The 24,120-nt window shown below is 49.6% G+C and overlaps 1 protein-coding gene across 28 annotated transcripts in view; it reads right to left on the bottom strand.

Annotated features, from left to right (window-relative positions):
• CGNL1 (cingulin like 1) overlaps positions 1 to 24,120 on the bottom strand; it is a 177,177-nt gene that overhangs the window by 125,104 nt on the left and 27,953 nt on the right. For 3 of the 28 annotated variants that reach the window (XM_070054258.2, XM_070054254.2, XM_070054255.2), the window contains exon 2: positions 1,254 to 1,332. The exons of 23 other annotated variants lie outside the window; for them this stretch is intronic. The gene's annotated coding sequence lies outside the window, so the exon portion shown is untranslated. Of the gene's footprint in view, positions 1 to 1,253; positions 1,333 to 12,459; positions 12,505 to 24,120 lie in introns of those variants that run through there. 2 more of the 28 variants (XM_089310433.1, XM_089310436.1) reach the window with 1 other exon arrangement.

Here is a 24,120-nt window from a genome sequence, read left to right as displayed (position 1 = left end):
GAGGCAGAGGCAGAGAGGTCTTCCATCACTGGTTCACTCCCCAGATGGCCACAATGGCAGGAGCTGAGCCGATCCAAAGCCAGGAGCCAGGAGTTTCTTCTAAGTCTCCACATGGGTGCAGGGACCCATGCACTTGATCTATCTTCTACTGTTTTCCCAGCCCATAGCAGAGAGCTGGATTGGAAGTGGAGCAGCTGGGTCTTGAACCAGCGCCCATATGGGATGCAAGCGATTCAGGCCAAGGCATTAACTCGCTGTGCCACAGCGCCAGCCCCATCCTTATTTTGTGAAACAGCTGTTTTGCAGGCCCTTTCAGAATGTAAGACCTGCTCCTGGGTGTCCGTGTCCTCGCTCACACCTCTGACATTGCTTTATCTGCATTACAGGTTTGCATGGCTTCCAAGATACACGGAGGCCAGGACTGCAGCACAGCCAGTGAGGATGCTGCTTACAACACCAGCATCTCATACTGGAGCACAGGTTCACTCTCAACCACGCCTCATCCAGCTCCCTGCTAACACACCTGGAAAGGCAGCAGATGCGGCCTAAGTACTCAGGCCCCTGCCACCCATATGGGGGACCAGGATGAAGTTCCTGGCTCCCGGCTTCAGCCTGCCCCAGCCCTGGCTCTTTTGTTCATTTAGGAAGTAAACCAGCAGATAGAAGGTAACCCTGTGTGTGTGTGTGTGTGTGTGTGTGTGTGTGTGTGTGAACTCTGTCTTTCAAATAAATCTTTCAAAAGAAAGCATTGTCAAAGATGCATATTGTTTAGAGGTCCTTATAATCATAAAAAATTTGAAGCTATTACAGTTCTTATGTTATCATGAAGCCAAAACAAGTCTACAGATGAAATGCAAAATCAATTATGAAAGCAATGGAACTCAAATGCACATTAACATGCAGGCCAAAGATAATGTTACTGAAACTGTCACCTCCTGTGCTAGAACAGAAACCACTGGAGCACAAGTCCTTGTCACCTTGTACACGGAGATACCTCCATTTTCTACAAGGTTTTTATATGTGAATGACCATGAAACCTTCACCTGTACTGGCTGTCATCATAGCACCGAGTCTTCACACGGTGTGAACACGTGGTTTGTGGTCTGCCTACCTCGGTTCTTTCCAGTAGTTCGTGATCATAACATAACCTGACACCCAAACCACTACAAACGCCAACACTGGAACTGACTGGTAGGATCAATGCTCAGATATGCTGAGACAAACATTTTACTTAGGTATTAAGAAGTTCTTACCAAGAGCACCAAACTGTGCAAGGCACCCTCCTATAGTAGGTCGATGGAAAGATAGAGTCTTAGCCCCGTGGAGTTCATACTGTAGCAGAAAGAGAACAAACAACGAAATCATAGAGTGCTGCGTGCTATGAAGAAAATGAGGTGGGATAAGAGGTAGTCAAGTGGTGGCAGTGGAGGTCCAGAGACCTCCCACCCACTGGTTCACTCTCCAAATGACCACAATGGCCAGGGCTGGGCCAGGAACTCAATCCTACGTGGGTGACAAGGACCCAACGACTTAAGCCCTACTGCTGCCTCCCAAGGTGCACACTAGCAGAGACGTGGGCAGGCACTGAAGCACAGGGGCGCTATGGGTCTCACTCAGTCTCTGGATTTTACTCCAAGTGTTGTCAGATGTCATCGGTACAGCGCCACGGAAAGCCAGGGACCGGGCGAGCCCAGCTAGAGGTAGCGCAAACAGAGGAGGCTGCAGGGCCTTGCTGCAGGGGGTACTCTGTGGACCACAGTGACAGCATCTCCTGGGAGCTTGGTAGCAAGGCAAAATCTTGAGCCCAGACCTCCTGAATCGTTATCTGCTTCTCTTGTGACGAGAAGAATGCAAAAGAGCAAGTGTCTTGTCAGTAAGGAGAGGCTGGTATTTCAAGAAGGAAGTCAGGGCAGGAGTCAAATAAGCCAAATGCTGCTAAAAAGTAGGTGAAGGGGTTGGGGTTCAGCATAGCCAGTACCGGGGCCACCTGTGACACCAGCACTCCATATGGCCACCGGTTCGTGGCCCAGCTGCTCCACTTCTGATAGAGTTTCCTGCTTATGGCCCGAGAAAAGCAGAAGATGGCTCAAGTGTTTGGGGCCTGGCTTTGGCCTGGCCCAGCCTAGGCTATTGAGGCCATCTGGGGAGTGAACCAGCCAATGGAACTGCTCTCTCTTTCAATTAAGTAAATACATATTTAAAAAATAAAAAAAATAGTAAAGACGAGGAAGCAGCCATTGCATTAGGCAAGATGGAGATTGAAGGTGACCTTAACAAAAACTTGACCCTGGAAAGGAAAACACAGAAGCCCAACCACAGTGGACTAACAAAAGAATGGAGTAAAGATTACTCACATTCCTTAAAGAGTTACTCCAGAAATTAAAACACAAGATATAAGGTTGTCATGGAAAATGGGTGCCTCCCTTGCCTACCCCTTACTCTCCTCTCCACACAGGCTGAAATCTCTACTGTATTTTTCCTTTCTCCAAAGATGTATTTGCAGTCTGGAGTGTGTAAATAAGAAGGCATAGCCTGGTACTCACGCTCCAAGAATTCTGAGCAGGACCATTATGGAACAGCACTGATATGATAGAATATTACCAGTGTTGTGGAATGTGACTTCTTCCTCCTTCTGACAGTTACCTACTGTCCCAAGTTGTAGCTGAGCTCCAAGGGAGCTCCCAGACCACCTGAGGTGGCATGGCAGGGTTAACAGAGACCAGCTCAGGAGCACGTGGAAACCCGTACCCTTTCCCCCTTACAATGCCAGAAAAAAACACTGGAAAGTGAATGTAAACCAGAAAGTCACTCCTTTTCCCTCTTCTCTGCAGAGCCCCTGGAGCTATCAGTGCCCACCTCCCTGTCCACACGCGTCCTGCTCCAGGTGGAGGGGAACCTACACAAAACCACATTCCCAAGGCAAAACGGCTCCCAGGTGCCGTCCAACACACTCCTGACTTCCAGGACACCTCACTCACGTTTTGATAGCCAAACCTCTGCTCTGGGATCCACCTGCATCCCACCAACACTGCCCTTGCCCCAGTAACACAACAGCAGCAAGTGCCAGTTCCCTCCCACCACCTAATCCCCAAGCTGAGGTTACGACCCTCGCCTTCACCTACGGCCTCCCAGACATGCAACCTGGGAGCAACTGTTTGGTTTACAGCACTAACAGTCGTGTAATTAACCCTGAAATACTCATCCTGTGTACCAGGTACTCACCTAAGTGATCTTACGTTGAACATCAACCGACTCTGAACTGTCATGTCCAAAACAGTCCCTTGGCTGTTAACTCAGTGTCAAACGTTAATACCAACACTTCAGTTTGGATGGTTAACTGATGAGCATAAAGGAAATTGCACAAGGAGAGAAAGTATTTAAACATCTGAGCTTTCTCCCAGAGGCCAAATTTATAAAGACTTTTGTATTAAAAGGCAAAGCGTCACTGATTTTCCCCAGATAGCTCCCTTCGAGGAAAGCCTACCCTGACTCCCCTGAATCCTAGCCGTGCAAACCACCCGGTGGAGGCCTAGACAAATTTTCCTTGTTCTCCAATGTCCTGAGGGCAGCAGGAAGCAGACATTCCTATCAAAACAAACAGCCAAGTTGTGAAATGAAACAGGCAATAAAAGTGGGGAGGGGGAGGAGGGAGAATCTTTGCAGGGAAAATAAATCACCGCACAGAAAGGGGGAAAAACTAAAGAGGAAAAGGAAGAAACACGACAGGGAGACAAAGAAAGGAAGTCCCTGCCTAGCGGCTCAGGGTTCTGATTTGGTCTTTTTGTTTTTCAAGTCACCCCCGTATAGAGTTAAGAGCCACACATTTCCCCCAAGCTGAAGGCTTGTTTGTTAGCTGTGGGTGACTGATAGCTCCTGTGACTTCTCCACTTGTTAAATATGAGATGGTTGGAGAGAGGAGGCAGGATGTTCGCTCTGAAGCTAAAAACGCTGATCAATAAAAGTAGAAACATTAAAAACCCACAATCAGCATCCTAGACAATCCTGCCGGAATTCACTTAAATTCTGCCTAGAAAATTCACTTAACCCTTTCACCAACCACATGGGTGCACATTCACCAGGACCCTACCACTGTGCCAGGCCACGCGGGAGCAGCGATGCTCTGGACCCCATGCACGTCCAAGGCCACTGGTGTTACTGCCTTCTGCACCCTTCTCAGGAGTTGTCCTTTTTAAACCCAGCCTCTCCCACTCCAACGTCAGCTCCGTGGATTTGGTGGAAGGGGCTGTGTTTTCCTCCAAGTAGGGCTGGTAATCTTTCCACTGAAAAGCATTTTTCCAATCTCCACACTCATTTTACTTCAAAGACATCCTCAGCCAACTCAAGTCAAGAGGCCTTAACATGGAGCTCTTAGACCGAACCACACCACTGAGAATGTTACCTCGCGGCAGGTGTTCCGGCACAGTGGGTTAAGCATTCCATGTGAGGAGCCAGCACCGTGCCACAGCAGGTTAAGCAGCTGTCTGCAGCACCAGCATCCAATATGGGTGCCAGCTCAAGTCCTGGCTGCTTCACTTCCAACCCAGCTCCCTGCGAATGCGCCTGGGAAAGCAGCGAAAGATGGTGCAAGTGCTTGGGCCCCTGCACCCATGTGGGACACCCAGAAGAAGCTCCTGACTCCTGGCTTCAGATCAGCTCAACTCTGACACTGGTGGCCATCTGGGAAGTGAACCAGCAGATGGAAGACCTCCCTCTCCCTTTTTCTGTAACTCTTTCAAATAAGAAAAAAAAGGAAAAAATAATTAGAAAATTACCTGGACTCATCTCCCACCTGAGTATATCGAGTGGAAGAAGACACCCTTTGTTCTTTAAATCCAGGAAGACAATTAGCGGACTTGGATTAAGAATGGGCCCCTCAGCAGCCCAGAGGTGCCTCTCTTTCTTCTACATATAGTGTTATAGTAGCCATAATAAAACACCACAGACGGGCCCAGCACTATGGCATAGAGGGTAAAGCCACTGCCTGCGGTGCCAGCATCCCATATGGGCGCTGGTTCGAGTCCCAGCTGCTCCACTTCCAATCCAGCTCTCTGCTATGGCCTGGGAAAGCAGTGCAAGATGGCCCAAGTCCTTTTGCCCCTGCACCCATGTGGGAGACCCGGAAGAAGCTCCTGGCTTCGGATCGCCACAGCTCCAGCCACTATGGCCAGTTGGGGAGTGAACCATCAGATGGAAGACCTCTCTCTGCCTCTCCTATCTGTGTAACTCTGACTTTCAAAATAAATAAATAAATCCTAAAAAAAAAAAAAAAAAAACCTACAGACTAAGTGGCTTGAACTATAACAATTCTTATCCCAGAATAAAAGTCTAAGATCAAGGTGGCAGCCAGTTTGGTTCCAGTGTCTCTCTGCCTAGATTACAGAGATCATATCCTGCATCAAAGTGCCTGGCTCAAGTGGAGCTCCCTAGCTCCACTTCCAACTCAACTTCCTGCTAATGAATCCTGGGAGGCAGGTGATGGCTCAAGTGCTTGGGCCCCTGCAACCAACTGGAGATGCCGATGGAGTTCAAGGCACCTGGCTTCGGCCTGGCCTACCCCTGGCTGTAGCAGACACTGGGGGAGTGAACCTGCAGATGGGAGATCCATCTCTCTCCCTCTCTCACACTCCGCCTTTCAGATGAATTAAAGTACATTTTTAAAAAGTTAAAAATTAAGCTGAGAGGAAATTCTGGTATCCGGCAACATGGAACCGGTCAAACATTTGGTAGATATTAAATATGAATGGTTGACAAGCTTTTTCCAAATTTGTTTCCTAACAAATGGCTGAGTCTAAATCTTCCAATTCATTTCTGGCCTTTAAAGAGCCTTAAGACCAACAGATTTCGACTGCATTCAAATACATGAAACCACCTCACTGAAGGTAGAGAGGGGAAAAGGTGCTAAGAACTCTGGAAATGAGTGGAATCTGTAAGACCCAAGAAAAAAGGAACTGTACCTAAGTATTTTACTACAGTTGATCCAGTTGTTTCCCATAGAGGGCTGTATTAACAATTCTGAAACCACTATACATGTATCCGAAACTGAACAATCAAGTAAATGGATATTAGGAGGTGCAAGCCTTGTCTCTCACTGTTAGAGTGGGAGGTTTTACGTATGTGCCGCAATGATACATGTGGTCATGGATTAGGGTTGGAGATATCAGTGTGAAATCAAGTTTGGCCTGATAGGCAAGTGGCTATTCACAGAAATATTTGCAAATGTCCATAAACACAGGTTAATAGACACACATAATCTCTATTGTTCTTTCTGCTCATCAGAGAGCCTAGAGACAGTAAGATCTCAGTTGCAATGAGCAACCTTGGTTTCTAACACCAAGAAGTTCTCTGATGAAAGGAATGAGGACTCCTTAAGCAATGGCCAAGTCCAAGACGAGGGCAGGGAACAACACATGGTGAACTGCAGCAGTCATGTCATAAATTAAGCATGTGCTCTGCTTCCGTTTTGAGTGTGTCCCCATGTTTCACATGTTGAAAACAATCTCCAAATTCATGTGTTTAGGGTATTTGGGGGTGATTGGGATCAATGTGTTAGCAAAGGAAATGGCTTTGTCACAAAAGCAGGCTATCTCTGACAAGCTTGCTGTCTCTCTGTGCGGCCTTCTGCCACGGGATAATGCAGAAAGACGACTCTCACCAGGGGCTGGGCAGGAGCCCATGCCATGCTCTCGGACTTCTCAGCCACCAGAATCATGAGCTAAATACACTTCTCTTCCTTGTAAATTATCCAGCTGGTAGCACTCAGTTATAGCAACTGAAAACATACTAAGACACTCAAAAAACAAAAACGTTCATGATGATGGAGGTCAAAGAGACACAGAAGGGGCTGGCATTGTGACATAGCAGGTAAGATCACCACCCGCAACACTAGGGGATCCCATATGGGTTCCGATTCGAGTCCCAGCTGCTCCGCTTCCGATCCAGCTCCCTGCATATGGCCTGGGAGAAGCAGCGGAAGATGGTGGCCCAAGTGTTTGGGCCCCTGCACCCACATAGGAGACCCAAATGAAGCTCCTGGCTACTGCCTGACCATTGTAGCCATCTGGGGAGTGAACCAGTGGATGGAAGACCTCTCCTCTCTCACCCTCTCTCTAGAACTCTTTCAAAATAAATAAATATATCTTTAAAAAAAAAAAGGGGGGGGTGGGGGGACAGGAGACATGTAAAAGATCTAATGGTTAAAGCTGGAACTAAAGCAGCACACATTTAAATCCCAAGGTATAAAACAAATACTCATGAACCCATTCTTATCAACAAATACTGAATAAACACATAAGTAGCAAAGAATGAAAATGCGCCATGCAGAACTCCAAAAAATTTTAGATACACTGCCCTGCTGGAGTAGAGCATGGCTCCTCCCTCCTCGAGTGTGGGCTACACACAGTGACTTCCTTGCACCAAGTACAGCATGGAAAGCAGTGAATGATGATCACAGCTAAGACAGCAGCTCAGCCAGGGCCACACTTTACGACGCCCAACATCAAAGTCATGTTGACAGCACAAACTATGACGAGAAAGGCACTTTATCTGTGTGGTCAGCATCCCAAAAACACTTCACCCCAGTCTGATCATGAGAAAAACGTAAGACAGATTCCAGACAAAGAGTATCCTACAGTGCCTATCCAACAGTTTTCAAAACCATCAAGGTCAAAGACAAGAAATATGTCAGAAACTATCATAGCCAAGAAGAGTTTATGGAAACACCACAACTAAATGTAAGATGGTTTCCTGGACAGGACCCTGAACACAGAAAGGCCATTAGATAAAAGCTAAGAAAATCTGAATAAAGCATGAATACTAGCTAATAATTTATCTATACTTGTTCATTAATTATGACAAGCCAAATACATGATGTTGATAATAGGGGAAACCAGATGTAGGATACATGGGAACTCTGTACTACGCTCCCAATTTTCTTGTAAATCTAAAAGTATTCTGAAGTTAAAAGGTTTTTTTTAACATTTACTTATTTATTTGAGAGGCAGAGCAACACGAAGTTCTATCTGTTGGTTCACTGCCGAAATGCCTCCAACAGCTGGGGCTGAGCAGAGACTAGGACCAGGAGCCACGAACTTAACCCAGGTCTCCCACATGGGTGAAGGGACCCAATTACTTGAGTCATCACCGCTGTGCCCGAGGATCTGTGTTAGCAGGAAGCTGCAGTCAGGAGCCTGCCACACATCTGCAGTCTAGACACGCTGGTATAGGACGCAGGTGTCTTAACTAGCAAATGAGGCCAAATGTCTGCCCTAATTAAAGAAAAAAAAAATCCAGGAAGTCAGACCCCCTGCTATGGCCAGTGTGGTCACTCTGGGCTGGCATTTGTCATTTCTGACTTAGCCTACACCTCTGGCCAGTTGAGTGACCAGAACAAAGACAGTCACATCCTTCAAGGGGTCACCCAGCACACATCCCAGTCAGATCTGAGACACCACTCCTGGATGTCACTCCTGCCTGGAAGACTGGGGCCAACACTCTCCCAGAGCCAGGGAGCACCGCACATCGCATCACAGGCACCTGAAGATAAATTCAGCAAGTTCCCGAGCTTGGGGCCCTGGAGGAGCTGGGGTGAGAGTGTGACCCACGCGGTGATAATGTATGAGCTGTAGACAGTCTCACACAGGCCAAGGATTAGAACTAAGTGACTAAAACGCTGCAAACTGCATCTTGTAAAAGGGAGGTGGAGCAGGTGGAGAACTGGGAAAATACCAGCCACAGTCTTTCCCAGAGGACATCGCTTCGGAGCAGTTTATTTAATTTACTTATTTATTTGAAAGTCAGAGTTACACAGAGAGAGGAGAAGTGGAGAGAGAGAGAGAGAGAGGTCTTGCATCCGATGGTTCACTCCCCAATTGGCCGCAACGGCTAGAGCTGTGCTGATCCAAAGCCAGGAGCTTCTTCTGGGTCTCCCACGTGGGTGCAGGGGCCCAAGGACTTGGGTCATCTTCTACTGCTTTCCCAGGCCATAGCAGAGAGCTAGATGGGAAATGGAGCAGCTGGGTCTACTAACCGGCGCTCATATGGGATGCCAGCGCCTCAGGCCAGGGCATTAACCCATTGCGCCACAGCGCCGGCCCCTAGGAGCAGTTTAAACAACAGCATTAAACAAAACCCGGATATCAGCATTGCTTCAACAAGACAGTGCTCTGCCCTTTCCTTTTCCATCTCAAAGGATGTGCTTCCCCAAGAGAAACGTGGCAACTGGATGTGAGACAGAGGCGCAAATTTTGTCACAGAGCAGAACAGGAGAAACCAAGCAGGAGTGGGCAGAAAAACAGAAATAAAAGTAGACTGAATGCAAGAAAGTAGTAGAAAAAGAGAGAGGAGATGGGGGTAATTACACAAAGCCTTTAATTACAGTTGCTTGGTCATAGGAAGACATATTGGCAGGAAATGCAGACTGGGGTGTTATTTTGGCTAAATACAAGAGGTGACGACCTTAAAATCATTCCTTAATAAGCACCACCTGAGGACTCAACCTCCTTGACCTGAATGCCCAGAGTCTCCTTTCCTTCCCAGCTACTCCCCTCTTGTAAGTACTTCTTCCTTTACCAGGAACCTGCTACCAACCACCAATTCCTCCACCTGTTGGGATTTGAACCCAGTGATGTCAAAGCCCCAAACCACTGTCCTCAAGCCACTGTCTCCCACCCCCACCCCCAAGGGACATATACCCAACCCAGAGGCTCACCAAATCCCTAGTGACGCCTTCCAGCCCCACTTTTTCCCAGCACCTGTGGTCTCACATTTCCCAGACTTTGTCAATGTCAATGATTGCCTGTCTCCCTCATGGGACTGGAAAATCCATGAGAAGAGGGATTGGACTGGTTTGTGCTCAACTGGTACTCCATAGCATGGCCTAACCTGTGAACTGAATGAACACAAGACAAAACAAAGCCTTCTCCCTCCTCCCCCAGCCACCTTAGACCCCTAGAGGGAAAAGGGCAATTCAGTTCTGAGCAATGTGCCTGTAGTCTGAATCATTTACTACTCACAGAAACGCATATATAGTGATTAGTTCTCTGGCTCTAGTAAACCAAATACAGATGTAATTAACAGTACAGTAATAAATATTTGACTCATCAGGCATTTGCCAAGTACTAGGCTAAGCACTCTACAGGCATCATGCCGCAACAGTGTTACACAGGTATTACTTCTCACCGTTTTGCAGATGAGGCAATTGAGGCTTCAGAAGGGGTTAAATTACCAGCCCAAGGTTATCCAAGGACTTGCAGGAGAATCACAAGTCACCTAGGCCTGTCTCACGCCAAAGCCCCGACTCCACAACTCAGTTACCCAACAGGTACAATAGATGCTGGTTGGGGAGGGAGGGAAGCTCCATTATGACACCAAATCCCCAGGAAGATGCATGAAAGCTGCAAAGATTCAACTAATTGCTTAATAAGCTTCTGAAACGCATCTGGTTCGGAGGTTTGGCCCATGTCAGAGAATTAGAGAGAAAGGAGGCCGAGGAGGTGACTGCCAGGAAGTCAACCAGCCGGCACCACATGAACATCTGTGTGTGCAGTTCCCAGGACACCCTGATGCCCAGTATCCTCTGAGAGCAGCCCATTGGTCTGGGAAGTCTTCCTGGAGTACCGCAAACGCAAACCGGAAGGCAGATGGGCAGATGTCTATCTTAAAAGCAGGAGTGGGGGCTGGCTAACCCTCCACCTGCGGCGCTGGCATCCCATATGGGCACCGGGTTCTAGTCCCAGTTGCTCCTCTTCCAGGCCAGCTCTCTGCTGCAGCCCGGGAAGGCAGTGGAGGATGGCCCAAGTGCTTGGGCCCTGCACCCGCATGGGAGACCGGGAGGAAGCACCTGGCTCCTGGCTTCGGATTGGCGCAGTGCGCCGGCCGTAGCAGCCATTTGGGGAGTAAACCAACAGAAGGAAGACTTTTCTGTCTCTCTCTCACTGTCTATAACTCTACCTGAAAAAAATAAAAAATTAAAAAAAAACATAGTTTAAAAAAAAAAAAGCAGGAGTGGAGGGGTCAGGAGAGGATGCTGGCTTACTTAGAAGAGAGGGCAGGATGCAAAGGACTATCCAGAATTCTAAGTGCAAACTGAGAATATTTCTGAACAAGTTGGTAAGTTGTGGTTCCAACACCATTAGGAACAGAAACAGGAGCCGGTGCTGTGCTGTAGTGGGTGAAACCGCCGCCTGCAGTGCTGGCAACCCTTATGGGCACTGGTTTCAAGTCCAAGCTGCTCCACTTCTGATCCAGCTCCCTGCTGGTGCACCTGAGAAAGCAGTGGAGGATGATCCAAGTGTCTGGGCCCCTGTACCCACAGCTGGCTCCAGATTGGCTCAACTCCAGCTATGACCATTTGGGGAGTGGGCCTGCTGATGGAGGATCTCAGTCTCTCTAACCTTGTCTTTCAAATATAAACTTTTAAAAAAAAAAAAAGAACAGAAACATCTTCTACCAACATGAACAGTAAGACTTTGGGCAAGTTAACACTCTGCAACTCTGACCCACAAAAAAGGAGGTTGCTGGGGCTGACGTCATGGCACAGCCAAGTTAAGCCACCTCTTGGGAAGCCTACATCCCATACTGGAGTGCCTGGGATCGAGTCCCACCTCCATCTCAATCTGGGACCCTGATAACGCATACCCTGGGAGGCAACAGACCCCTGCCATCCTTGTGGGGACCTGGGTGGAGCTGGTGGGTCTCCAGCTCAACATGTAAAGAGTTTGAAAGTTGTCCTCTCCAGCCTCAGAAGAAAAAGCTTTAGCAAACTGAAAAGGGGGCAGATGGCCAGCCTCCGGGCCACTGTGGGGTCTAAATGAGACCATCAACAGGGAAGCATTCTTTAAACTTAGTATGCTATAGAAATCAATGGTATTAAACCCATACTTTTACTGGCTTGCTCTAATCCCACCTCTGATGATCGACGAGTAAGAAAACACAGCAATTGTTCTGTGGCAGGGGAAGGAGACCTCAACACACAGAGGCTGCAGAGCCTGGGAAGCCACAGGCAGCCGAAGAGCACGTAGGAAAGCAGCTGCCCTCTCCGTCCCCAGACAGGGTTCACAGGCAAAACTCAGAGAACTGGCCTCCTTTCCTTTCCAGGCAGGGCCGCTAACTGGGGAGGTCAAAGAAGCACGTAGCTACCATCACATGGCTAGATTTTGGAAAGGCACCACCAGGTTTGTCTTGGGACCTTTGGCCCTGTGGTCGGTGCTGGGCACCGAGGGAGACAGGGCTGATGGAAACAGCAGAACGGCGGGACCAACCTCTACACACACACACACACACACACACACACACACACACAGTTGCAGGGAGCTCATTACTGCAAGAGTGGGCAGAATCAGACAAGACTTTAAAGGAAGGTGGCATTTACAACCTGGTGGCCTAAGATGACACGGATTATCAAGGTGTCAACAGGAATGCTTTCTTCACGCGAGTTGTGGGGGGATGTTCTGCATTTCTTACCTCTCAGTCCCTTCCTCCACGGGCAAGGCCAGCAGCCTAGCAGCCTAGCAGCCCCTCTGGGGCCTGGCCTCCTCTGACTCCAACTCTCCCGCCTCCCCTTTTCCTCACCAGGACCCTGTGAATACACTGCGTACACCTGGGTTAACCAGGCTAATCTCCCCAGCTCAAAGTCCTTATTTTAATTACATTGTTTTTATAGTTCAAGAGGACAGATTCACAGGTTGCAAAATTAAGATGTTGTCATCTTGGGGAGAGAGGGGCATTAATTTGCCTTCTACATAAGTGGACAGGCAGAGTCCATCTCCAAAAGGGAAAAGGATTTAAACATTCAGACAGGGGCTGGCGCTGTGGCCCAGCAGACACTGGCATCCCTCACGGGCTCTGGTCCCTGTCCCAGTCTCTCCATTTCTGATCCAGCTCCCTGCCAATGACCTGGGGAAAGTAGCAGGTGATGGCACAAGTGCCTAGGCCCGGGAGACACAGATGAAGCTCCTGGTTCCTGGGTTTGGCCTGACCCAACCCTGACCATTGCGGCTACCTAGAGATTGAGCCAGTGGATGGTAGAGTCTCTCTCTCTCTCTCTCAACTTTGATTTTTAAATAATAAGTAAATAATTTAAAAAATAAACATTCAGAGAAAGGAGGATATGAAGACAAGTTCTGTTTTCAGCTTTCTAAATTCTGACTTCATGAGACGGCACTCACCTGCTCCATTAACTGCCCCAGAAAAGTCTTCACTCTGCCTTTGCCCAAAACCACACCACCTGTAAGTGGTGAAGGCAGGACTTACACTCGTGTCTCTCACCCCAAAGCCTGTGCCTCTAACCACTGAACCCAGGAAACACAGGCAATGTGTTATGTGAGCATTCAGGAGCCAAAAAGATGAGCAGCCTGGATCAATGGGAACAAACAAAAGGAAGTCTAACAAAGGGTAGTTTTTCTTTTTGTGAAGATTTGTTTGAAAGGCAGAGCATCTTCCAACTTGGGCCATCTTCTACTGCTTTCCCAGGCCATAGCAAAGAGTGGGATTGGAAGTGGAACAGCTGGGACTCGAAATGGTGCCCATACGGGATGCCAGCACTGCAGGCAGTGGCTTTACCTGCTATGCCACAGCGCCGGCCCCACAAAGGGAAGTTTAATAGGAAGAATCTAAGGCCATACACCTGGGTCTCAGAAACCAACCACCTGACTACAGGAAACAAACCTTAGTGGTTTTTTTTTTCAGATTTTTTATTTTTAAAAAGACAAGAGGAATTGTAGTTGTTAAGTTCACTGTGAGATGACTGTCAAAGACCAAAACCACTGTGGACCCTAGCAATGACCGATCCAAATTCAGCCAAGCAGGGGAACTAACCACCGGGCAGACTCCCCTTGAGTTAACAATCGGTTCCCCTACCGTGGCAGACGTGTGCCTCCCAGGAAACGTGCCAGGAGTCCTGAGAAGGCAGCAGACGCTGGGGCCACAGCCCCATTAGCCAGATGACCCCTGCTGATTAGCACTGTCAGGCCTCTGCTGTTGGGCTGATCAGCTCTGAAAGCGGCCAGGAGGGTCACAGGGCTGAGGAGGCTAAGAGCAGTCACTGGGTGCAGACGACAGGGGCTAAGGACACGGTAGACTCTTGGCAAACACAAAGACCAGACAAGACGCCAGGTGCAAAGATGAAACCTGCAAGGGGCACACTAAGGAACATTGAGTCCCTAGGCCAGGGACAGAACCCCAATTCGGGGCTTTCTAAAGATGAATCTGGCTGTGTGGGAAGGCACGGGGTCCCTATCACTGGAGGAATGCGAACAGGGCGTGGCTGCCCATTCACTGGCAGGTTGGAGAGGGGAATCCAGTCCCTTCCAAGTGGGAGAGGCAGCAATGCCGATGCCCATGCCGCCCCATACTGCTCAGTAACCGTCCTGGCTACATCCCCAGGGAACATCCAGATCATCACAGCAGGAGGGGGTACAAAAGGAGGGAGGGAAGAGCAAACAGACAACTCAGGAGCCCCTTTCTCCAGATCCCATCCTGACACACAGAAACCTGACCTGGGAAGAAAATTCTCCTGACTCAAGAGGCCACTCCTGTCTGCAGCTGCAAGGCCCACCCACTGACATCCTCGCCTTGGGACGCAGCCTGGAGCACAAGCAAATGAGAGCTTCAGGAATTACTTCAGACACATCACCGACATCCAACATCCGGCTCATCCCCAATCCGTCTCAGCAGCTGGCCGAGGAAGGAAGTCAACCCAAGCCTATCCCAAAGGAAACCCAAGAATGTCACATAAAGGCGGGGAACATGAACGGGGCTTTGAACACTAGTTGGGCATTCGACGGACAATCCAAAGGATGTGAACCTTGCTGGAATTTTCTCAGACACAGTGATGCACTTTGTTTAAAATACCTGACCCAGGGCCACATAGTGTAGCACACAGGTTAGGCTACCTCCTGCACCACCGCAACCCATCTAAGCACTGATTCCAGGCCCCACTGCTCCTCTTCCAAGCCAGCTCCCTGCTAATGCACCTGGGAAAGCAGCAGGGGATGGCCCAACTCCTTGGCCCCCGCCACCCATGTGGGAGACCCAGATGGAGTTTTAGGCTCCTGGCTTTGGTATGGCCCAGCTCCAGCCACTGGGGACATTTGGGAAGTGAACCAGCAAACAGAAGGTCTCTCTGTGTCTCTCCCTCTCTAACTCTGCCTTTCAACTCAATAAATCAACCTTTAAAATATCTGTTCTGTACTAGTAAAAGGGTGAAAACAATGTTGCAGGATCTTAAGAAACTCCATATAGAAGCTGAGCCACACTTGGTTAATCCTCCACCTGCAATGCCAACATCCCATATGGGTGCTGGGTTCTAGTCCCAGTTGCTCCTCTTCCAATCCAGCTCTCTGCTGTGGCCCGGGAAGGCAGTGGAGGATGGCCCAAGTGCTTGGGCCCCTGCACCCACATGGGAGACCAGGAAGAAGCAGCTGGCTCCTGGCTTTGGATAGGCATAGCTCCGGCTGTAGCAGCCATTTTGGGGGGAGAACCAATGGAAGGAAGACCTTTCTCTCTGTCTCTCTCCCTAACTCTGTCAAATAAAAATAAATAAATAAATAAATAAATAAATAAATAAAAAAGCTGAGCCAAAGGTCAAGAAATTCAGCCCCATGAATAAAGATGTAGAAAATTAGTGGGGGCTGAATGATGTCAAGAACATGGTACATGGTACATGGCAAGAATACCGAAACAGGGGAACTGTAATGTAGAACTCACTGTCTTGCTGGTGATGAGCACACTTGAGTGAATGTTGAGCCAGAAATGAGTTAACAAAAGCCCCCAGTCCTTCCTCATCCCCTGCCCCTGTCGATATCCTAACGCACGTCACCTGTGCACCTCCCTTGGACGACAGCAGTGGCCTCCTCTGTTGTTCCTTGTTTTCTTCCAACCCACTCCCCTTATGGCCAGCGTGATCGTTTCAAATGTCTTCTCCATTTGTACTTCAATTAAAACTTACTGGGCAATTCCTCCCTTTGCTTTCAGGGTACAAACTATAAGCTTCTTAGCACGGTAGACAAGACCAATCAATCCACCAAGCTCTACAGCTACATGAGATGCCCCTGGGTGGGCTCTGCACCTATTTTCAAGTCTCCAAAAGCACCAGGCTCCTCTAACTTCCCCGAGCTTGCCCAACCCCCTGCCACTCTACCAGGCCGTCCCTGACCTGATGCCCCCTAGACCAGACTTCCTGTCTTCTGTGCTCACCCTAATGCAACCAAAGGCGGGGCTGTCCTTTCGCTTGCCTGCTGCCCCTTCCAGGCTGGAAGTCCCTGGAGGGCACAGCCCTGGTCTGTCCCTTTACAATGCTAGTCCCTAAAGGACCGCAAGGAATGCACACATGACTGAGGGCAGGAAAATTGCCCAAAGGCAGTTTCAAGAGCAGACCCCCCTCCTAGCACAGGAGCCTAAGATCTCTGCCAATTCCTAACCTGGCTGATGGAAAGTGCACCGACATCCAGAGGTCTGGCTCTGGAAGACTGGCCTAGCTTTGCTTTGAGGACTCGAAGTCACATTCCTGAATAATCAGTCCTGAGATTCCAAAGGGAACAACTGGGCAGGCACCTTTGGGGAAAGGGATCTTGGAGTGAGGCATCCAGGACAGCGGTCTGTATCAAAGGAAGTGAGCTCACTGTCTGAATGTGTGTACTCATCAAGGCCTTGGAGAAACCCAACTTTCCCTTTACCAAAATAAACATAGCTGGGTGTGTCCCGAACCCGATCGCTGATGGGAGCTGACTCCTTGGGACAGACTGCTTGCTTCTGGAGCTTCCCGCTGGCTGTCAGATTTCAGCAGGACAGATTAACTCCTAACTTCCCCCTACCCTCTCATCTCCATGTGCTTTCAAGAACAGAATAACTGTCTTTAATACTTGCAGACATGGGAGAATGAACCTTTAGCCTAGCAGTTAAGATGTCTGCGTCCCATGTTGGAGTGCCTGGGTTTGATTCCTGCCTCTGGCTCCTGATTTGAGTTTCCCATCAGTGCAGACCCTGGGAGGCAGCTCAAGTAGTTGGATTACTGCCACTCACAAAGCAGACCTAGACTGAGTTCCTGGATCCCAGATTCATGCCCCAGCTCAACCCTGGCCAATGTAGGCACTTGGGCACACATGTGGGTGGGAGATCACTTTTTCTCTCTCTCTCTAAAAAAGTTTTTTTAAAGACTTATTTATTTATTTGAAAGGCAGTTACAGAGAGGCAGAGGCAGAGAGAAAGAGAGAGAGAGAGAGAGAGATATCAGTCGATCTTCCATCTGGGTTGACTCCCATCTGGAGTAACCCGGTGCCCACACAGGACACCGGCACTGCAGGGAGCGGCTTTACATGCTATGCCACAGCACCCAGACCTCTGCCTCAGACAATCAGACAGTAAAAGTCCTGGCTGCTCCACTTCCGGTCCAGCTCCCTGCTATGGCCTGGGAAAGCAGTAGAAGATGCCCCAAGTCCTTGGGCCCCTGCACCTGTGTGGGAGACCCGGAAGAACCTCCTGGCTCCTAGTTCCTGGTTCCTGGCTTCAGATCGGCGCAGCTCCAATCATTACAGCCATCTGGGGAGCAAACCTGTGGATGAAAGACCTCTCTCTGTCTCTCTCTCTCTCTCTCTCTGCCACTCTGTAACTCTGCCTTTCAAATAAATGAATAAATCTTAAAAAAAAAATACTTTCAGAGTAGAACTGTCCGAAGCCCTTTCTTGAACTTAATTTAAATATCAAAGGGACATTCTTTTTAGAAAGCAAAAAACCGGCCGGTGCCACAGCTCACTAGGCTAATCCTCCGCCCAGCAGCGCCGGCACACCGGGTTCTAGTCCCAGTCGGGGCACCGGATTCTGTCCCGGTTGCCCCTCTTCCAGGCCAGCTCTCTGCTATGGCCAGGGAGTGCAGTGGAGGATGGCCCAGGTGCTTGGGCCCTGCACCCCATGGGAGGCCAGGAAAAGCACCTGGCTCCTGGCTCCTGCCATCGCATCAGCGCGGTGCGCCGGCCGCGGCGGCCATTGGAGGGTGAACCAACGGCAAAGGAAGACCTTTCTCTCTGTCTCTCTCTCTCTCACTGTCCACTCTGCCTGTCAAAAAAAAAAAAAAAAAAAAAAAAGGGCAAAAAACCTACATGTGATACTAAAGAGCTTTCTGATGAGAAATTTTAATGATGCTAGGCTTCTTTTTCACAATCATTTAACATTTTTGTGGTGGCAAGAATAAAACCAAGTCAGAAAACAAAGCAGATGAAGAATGTTTTTCTCCTCTTATTAACTAAAAACAAAGAAAGTACAGAAAGACCCAAACATCAGGTTGCCATAAGTTATAGCAAGTCAGGCAAGACCTCCAATAAACACTAAAACTTAGTTCTAACTGCCTTAAGGGGATGTCTTAAACATTTCACACACAGAGAAAGCCATTCAGGAAGCCCAGAGCCTACGCGCGGGGCCAGGGCCCAGACCTCTGCCTCAAACAATCAAACGACCCAACAGTTACCAGTTCCATCCCCATCAGACAGAGAAAAGTCAAAGAAACAGTGGAGGGGGGCTGTGGTGCAGCAGATTAAGCTGCCGGCTGCCGTGCCACCATCCCATGTGAGTGCCAGCTCCAGTCTCGGCTGCTCTGCTTCTGATCTAGACCCTTGCTAATACACCTGGGAAAGCAGCAGAAGATGGCCCAAGTGCTTGTTGGGCCCCTGCCACCCACGTGGGAGACCTGGATGGAGCTCCAGCCTCCTGGCTTTGGCCTGGTCCTGCTGTTACCAGTGTGGCCATTTGGGGAGTGAGCACCGTGTGTGTGTGTGTGTGTGTGTGTGTGTGTGTGTTTCTCCCTTCCTGTCACTGCGCCTTTCAAATAAAATAAGTCTTTCAAAAAAAAAGAGAGAGAAAGAAAGCACTGGATTAGTATCTGGTAAACATTCGATATTTTGGTAAATAAATACAAGAAAAATTGTCCATTTTCAGGATGCATTTGAAGCCCAGCACTGCACCAGTTCCACACTGGGTCTGCACAGCACATACCCGTGAGCTTGATTACTCTGCACTCTCGTGTGTTGGACGCTTAGAAGCAGTGTTAAAGCAGAACCTGCTGGACGAGGAAGGTGTCTAGCTCCCGAGATACTCAGCCCAGGATTTCAGTCCCCACCTGTTTTCCCATGTCTCTCTGCCCTGGCCACCTTGCAGAGACTGCAGCACAAATGCCTCCAGGCGAATTCACTGGGCTTCTGGCCAGGCAGCTCACCCCTTGTGTTCTCAGGACCCTGAACTGGCTTCCCACCCACAGCAGAATGAAACCCTTGGGTGGCCTGCAGAGGCCAACAGGGCCCCCATCCCCACCCCCAGACGCGGTACCTCCTTGCTGTTTGCAGCACACACCAAGCACCTTCTTGCCCTTATGCCCAATGCTTTAGGGCTGCTGGTGTCCCCGCCCCTCTCCTCAAAGCCCCGCCCTAGCAGGGCTGCTCCAGACTTCCTCAGATTCCAATCTCCAGGGTTTATCAGAGAAACTCCCAGACAGCAAAGGCCACTGGGAGAAGACAGGATTAGTCTCCACCCCCCACCGCATCCCCTTCTCTTCCCCAGCCGCCCTATCTTGGCATGCTTATCACCTCCTGCTGCACTTTTATCAGTGTGTGTATCTGGAGGGGTGGGGGCGGGCCTGCCTGGGAGTCACCCCCACTGATTCTGATTGCTGCCCTATCCTCAGGGTGGGCACCTGGTAAACATCTGTATTAACATCTTGCTTGAATGCAAGTCCTGGTCTCACAGGGTTAACAAAAGGTCAACACCTTTTAAGAGCTTTCCCCGCCCACCTTCTCAGAGCCCTGAGGAAGGGCTCCCAGAGTCAGGGGAACACAGAAATAGATGTATTAATGTATTAATGAGCCACCTTCCATGGGCTCCAGCTCTCCCTGGCTCCCCACTCGCTAAGATCCCATGCACCCTTGGAAGGTAGGGCAGACCTGAAGGCGGCAAGTGATAAGCAAAGAATGCAACACAAATCCGAGAACCTCGGCAGTGTCAGAGCAGGAGGATTCGGAAAAAAATCCTGAGAACAGGAAAAGCAAAGGCTACAGCTCCCAAAATCAGGAGCCGGCCTCAATGGCTGCCCAAGCTCACAGCCAGTGACATGGGAAACCAAAACCGAGATGGGACAGCAAATGATGCTGACGTCACCACTGACCACCAGGCAATGAGAAGGGTGGAGCAGAAACAGGCGCCATCATCATGAGGGCCAAGGTGTTTCCAGCACCGTGGAGTCTGGAAAGCACCCACACAACTGTGATTTCTTTCCCCCTGCATTCAGACGGCGAGGTGGGCAGTGCAATGACTCCATTTTACAGGTAAGAAAACTGAGGCTCAGAAAGCTCAGGTCATTTTTTGGCCCAAGATCACACGACAAGCAAATAGCAGAGTTGGAGCTTCAGGGGACTCCATGCTCCAGGAACTTCCTGCTCTGTTAACCACCACTACCCCCCCCCCCCATACCAAAGGAGCCTGAGTCCTGAGTCCCCTGGAGACATAATCAATAGGCCTTTATTCCTGTGGCGGGAATGGTGGTTTATGTGAAAGCAGGCTGCCCCTACTGAGCCCCTGCAGGCATTCAGGATGCCTTCCTGGGTTGCTTGAAAGCTGAAGTGACCTAAGAGAACTCGCACTCAGGCCTTTAAAACGTTGCCCCGGGGCTTTGTAAAACCACAGACAACTGGCTGCTGGGAATCACTGAACGAAACTGCCACAGAAAGCATTTTTATGAGAAAATGCGCCCTTCGCAAAACGTTTGCTGTAAGGATCCCTATGTTTCAATAAGCTCCTGCAAAAATGCCCTGACCATAGCTTTTCATAGAAACTTGGTTCCAGAAAATCCAGGACAGGTTCACTGGATTTATTAGAACTGCATTCTTCACTTGAAAATATCTTACACGCTATTAAAAAAAGAGAAAAAACCCTCAACATTCATAAATCCATGAAGATACTCTCTCTGCTATTCTCACCAGCAGGCAAGCTGAAGGCAGCGTGGGGGTGGGGAAGTGATTCGATCTGGTGTTTCCAGAGGTCCCAAGCTGGGCCCTTCCAAGCCAGCAGGGAGGAAGAAGGAGGCACAAGAGCAGAGCCACTTTCCTGAAAATACCGTGCAGCTCCCAGGTCCCTGGACTCCCCGGCAGCCCTGAGAAGGGACAGAGGAGAGAGACACTTCCAGCAGTCTAAGTCAGCACCTCCCGATTGCACTGGAACAGATGGGAAGCCAAGGCTGACCACAGGGCGCTGGCCGGGGGCACTCCCTGGGCAGCGAACACACACAGCTCCTCCAGGCTGGTGCAGCGCGAGGCCCCGGGCGCTCCGGGGCTGTGTATGTGCCTCATAGAAAGGCAAAGGCAACCCCAGCTCCCGGGAGGAAGTGAACCCGGGGACACGGCAGGGCTGCCCTCAAACCCACCAGCCACTGACTCCGGATGTGTCTGCTTCTATACAGCTCACCTCAGTCTGTTTAGATTGAGTGTTTGCAGCCTGCTTCCAGCCAGCCAGATGTGGCCTGTCAAGGACTGCGTATTTAATTACTTCCAGGAGGAGCAAACACTTTTGAGCCACTGAGGTTTGCCGTGGAATTCAGTGTTACCCACAAAGCACTGTGGCTTGGCCTCTGTGGTTGTTCTCAGTAGGTGCACAAAGAGGTGGGCCGCCCAGATCCCCGCAGTCAATGCACCCCATTCTGAAATAAACTCCTGGGCATCCAAGAAGGGTTGACTCACCTTCTAGGTTCCGCTTTTGGGGCTTGGGGCTGTTGTCGTTGAACCCTATATTTCTTTGAGAGGAGCTTTTCTGTCGAGGGAGAATGAGTTTTAAACACACTCTCACACTTGCAAAAACAGTATCATTTTCCTAGCAGCACAGCCTTGGCCTACGTGCTTCCAGGAAACCAGCATGTTGTCCTTGGGCCCCAAGGTGGTCCGGCCTGGCCGACAGGGCTCCATGTGAGTCAGGAGCCGGCTGCTGCAGCCAAGACCACCTCCATGGTTGCCACCGAGACGGCAGACCTCTTCGTCAGGAGTTGGCAACCAAGGCTCCTTAACACTTTCCAGTCACTTTCCAGACACTCCCCTGCCATCAAGTTCCTGGCAGGTGCCCTGGAAAGTACAGCCTCCAAATGACAGCGAAGGTTTGATGGTGGCCTCTCTGACATCATTTGAGTTAGCACCTCCGATTCCCGGAGGAGAGTCAGGAAAAATGCCCATCCCTTAGATTTTCATCTGTAGTAATGCATGCTTGCGGTAGCAATCTGCAATACCTACTTCGCACTGCCTTGTCAGAGTCCTGGAGCTCGCAGCACCAACACCCTGTCCCGGGAACTGGGAAACACCTTCCTGGGAGTTGGGATAAGGAAACAAAAGGTCCCTATCCATAATTTAATATAAGGCTGAAAAGACCGGAGTCTGGAGCGGTGGGAGCCTGCTAAAAGCCATTGGAATCTTAGGCCGGCGCCGCGGCTCACTAGGCTAATCCTCCGCCTTGCAGCGCCGGCACACCGGGTTCTAGTCCCGGTCGGGGCGCCAGATTCTGTCCCGGTTGCCCCTCTTCCAGGCCAGCTCTCTGCTGTGGCCAGGGAGTGCAGTGGAGGATGGCCCAAGTGCTTGGGCCCTGCACCCCATGGGAGACCAGGAGAAGCACCTGGCTCCTGCCTTCGGATCAGCGCGATGCGCCGGCCGCAGCGGCCATTGGGGGGTGAACCAACGGCAAAAGGAAGAACTTTCTCTCTGTCTCTCTCTCTCTCACTGTCCACTCTGCCTGTCAAAAAAAAAAAAAAAAAAAAAGCCATTGGAATCTTAACTTGTCAAACATCTACCAAGCACCTACTATGTATGTAAGTCAAGACTGTGTGGAAGCCGCACTGAGGAACTGACACAGCAGGGGCATCAGTTAGGTTACGCTCAGCTGTGTGTAATGGAAAACTCAAAGTGACTTTGGCCTCGACAGTAAGAACCAAGCATGGAGGTAACTGGCCAGGGGCTGCTGTCCCAGCTGCACCGTCATTAGCAGTCCAGGATCCTCCTTCCTTGTGCTCTGCTCACTTTGAGGGTAGCTTCTAACTTCACAGCTTCCTCACAACCCAAAATGGTTGCTGTACTTCAGCCACTGTGTCCAAGTTCCAAGCAGTATGGAAAAGGAGAAAAAGCAAAAGGGATGCATTGTCCAGTCTGTCCCTAGAATCTTCTCACAGGCACTGCACATAAAACTTGACCCTGCACTTACTAGAGCTGATGTCACCAGCCCAAATCCAGGAGAGGAAGCTGGGAAATCTTTTAGCTCGGCACACTGCACATGCTTTTCATTAATGGGGAAGAAGAGACTGGATAGCGGATATGAAATTAGCAGTCTTGGCCACAGAATCCATAATACGACAATCTGAGGATGAACCAACTTGAAGGGCTTTTAAGTTCAGAAGAATTGGTAGTAGAAATAAATAATAAAAGAAGAGGTATTAAGGGATGAAAGCTCAAATGACATTATTCTTCAGGGAAACTAAAAATGCTATTAAGTGGAGGGTATTAACAAGGAATAAAGTCAATTTCTAGAACCATCCATCAAACGTTTAAGAGGCTAAGGAACATTTGTAGGTATTCTAGACCTGTGGCTCTGTCGGGATCACTTGGGAGCTTTTTAAAAATACAAAGTCTGAGACTTGCTCTTGAAAATTCTGAGAGCTGGTTTGGGTTGAGAGTTTAAAATCTACATTTGGGGAGCGGGGAGAAGCAACCCAGGTAATTCTTCTGATGGGTGGTCTGATTTATAAACAGTGACTCCATGCAATTCAGACACGAGGAGACAATTTGAAGTCACATAATTTGCCCAGAGTCCCTGCCACTTGTTAGGCAGAACCAGGAGTTGCATAGTTCATTCATAATCCTGTATTCTCTATTGTTTTAAGATTTATTAATTTGAAAGGCAGAGTGACACAGAGAGAAGGAGAGGCAGAGAGAGACCTTCCCTCCTCTGGTTTACTCCTCCAATAGCCGCAGAAGCCAGGAGCCCAGAACTCCATCTTGGTCTCCCACATGGGTGGGAGGGGTCCAAGTACCTGGGCCAGGATCCACTGCCTGCCCCGTCACATGAGCAGGCAGCCCGATGGGAAGCACAGCAGATCAGCCCTTCGACAAGGGATGCCGG

The sequence above is a fragment of the Oryctolagus cuniculus genome, chromosome 12 (genome assembly GCF_051225735.1).
Source record: "Oryctolagus cuniculus isolate XC-2025 breed Fujian yellow rabbit chromosome 12, ASM5122573v1, whole genome shotgun sequence".
In the NCBI taxonomy this organism is placed as follows: domain Eukaryota; kingdom Metazoa; phylum Chordata; class Mammalia; order Lagomorpha; family Leporidae; genus Oryctolagus; species Oryctolagus cuniculus.
The sequence above is the reverse complement of the archived record's forward strand: the minus strand, read 5'-3'. Positions and strand labels throughout refer to the sequence as shown.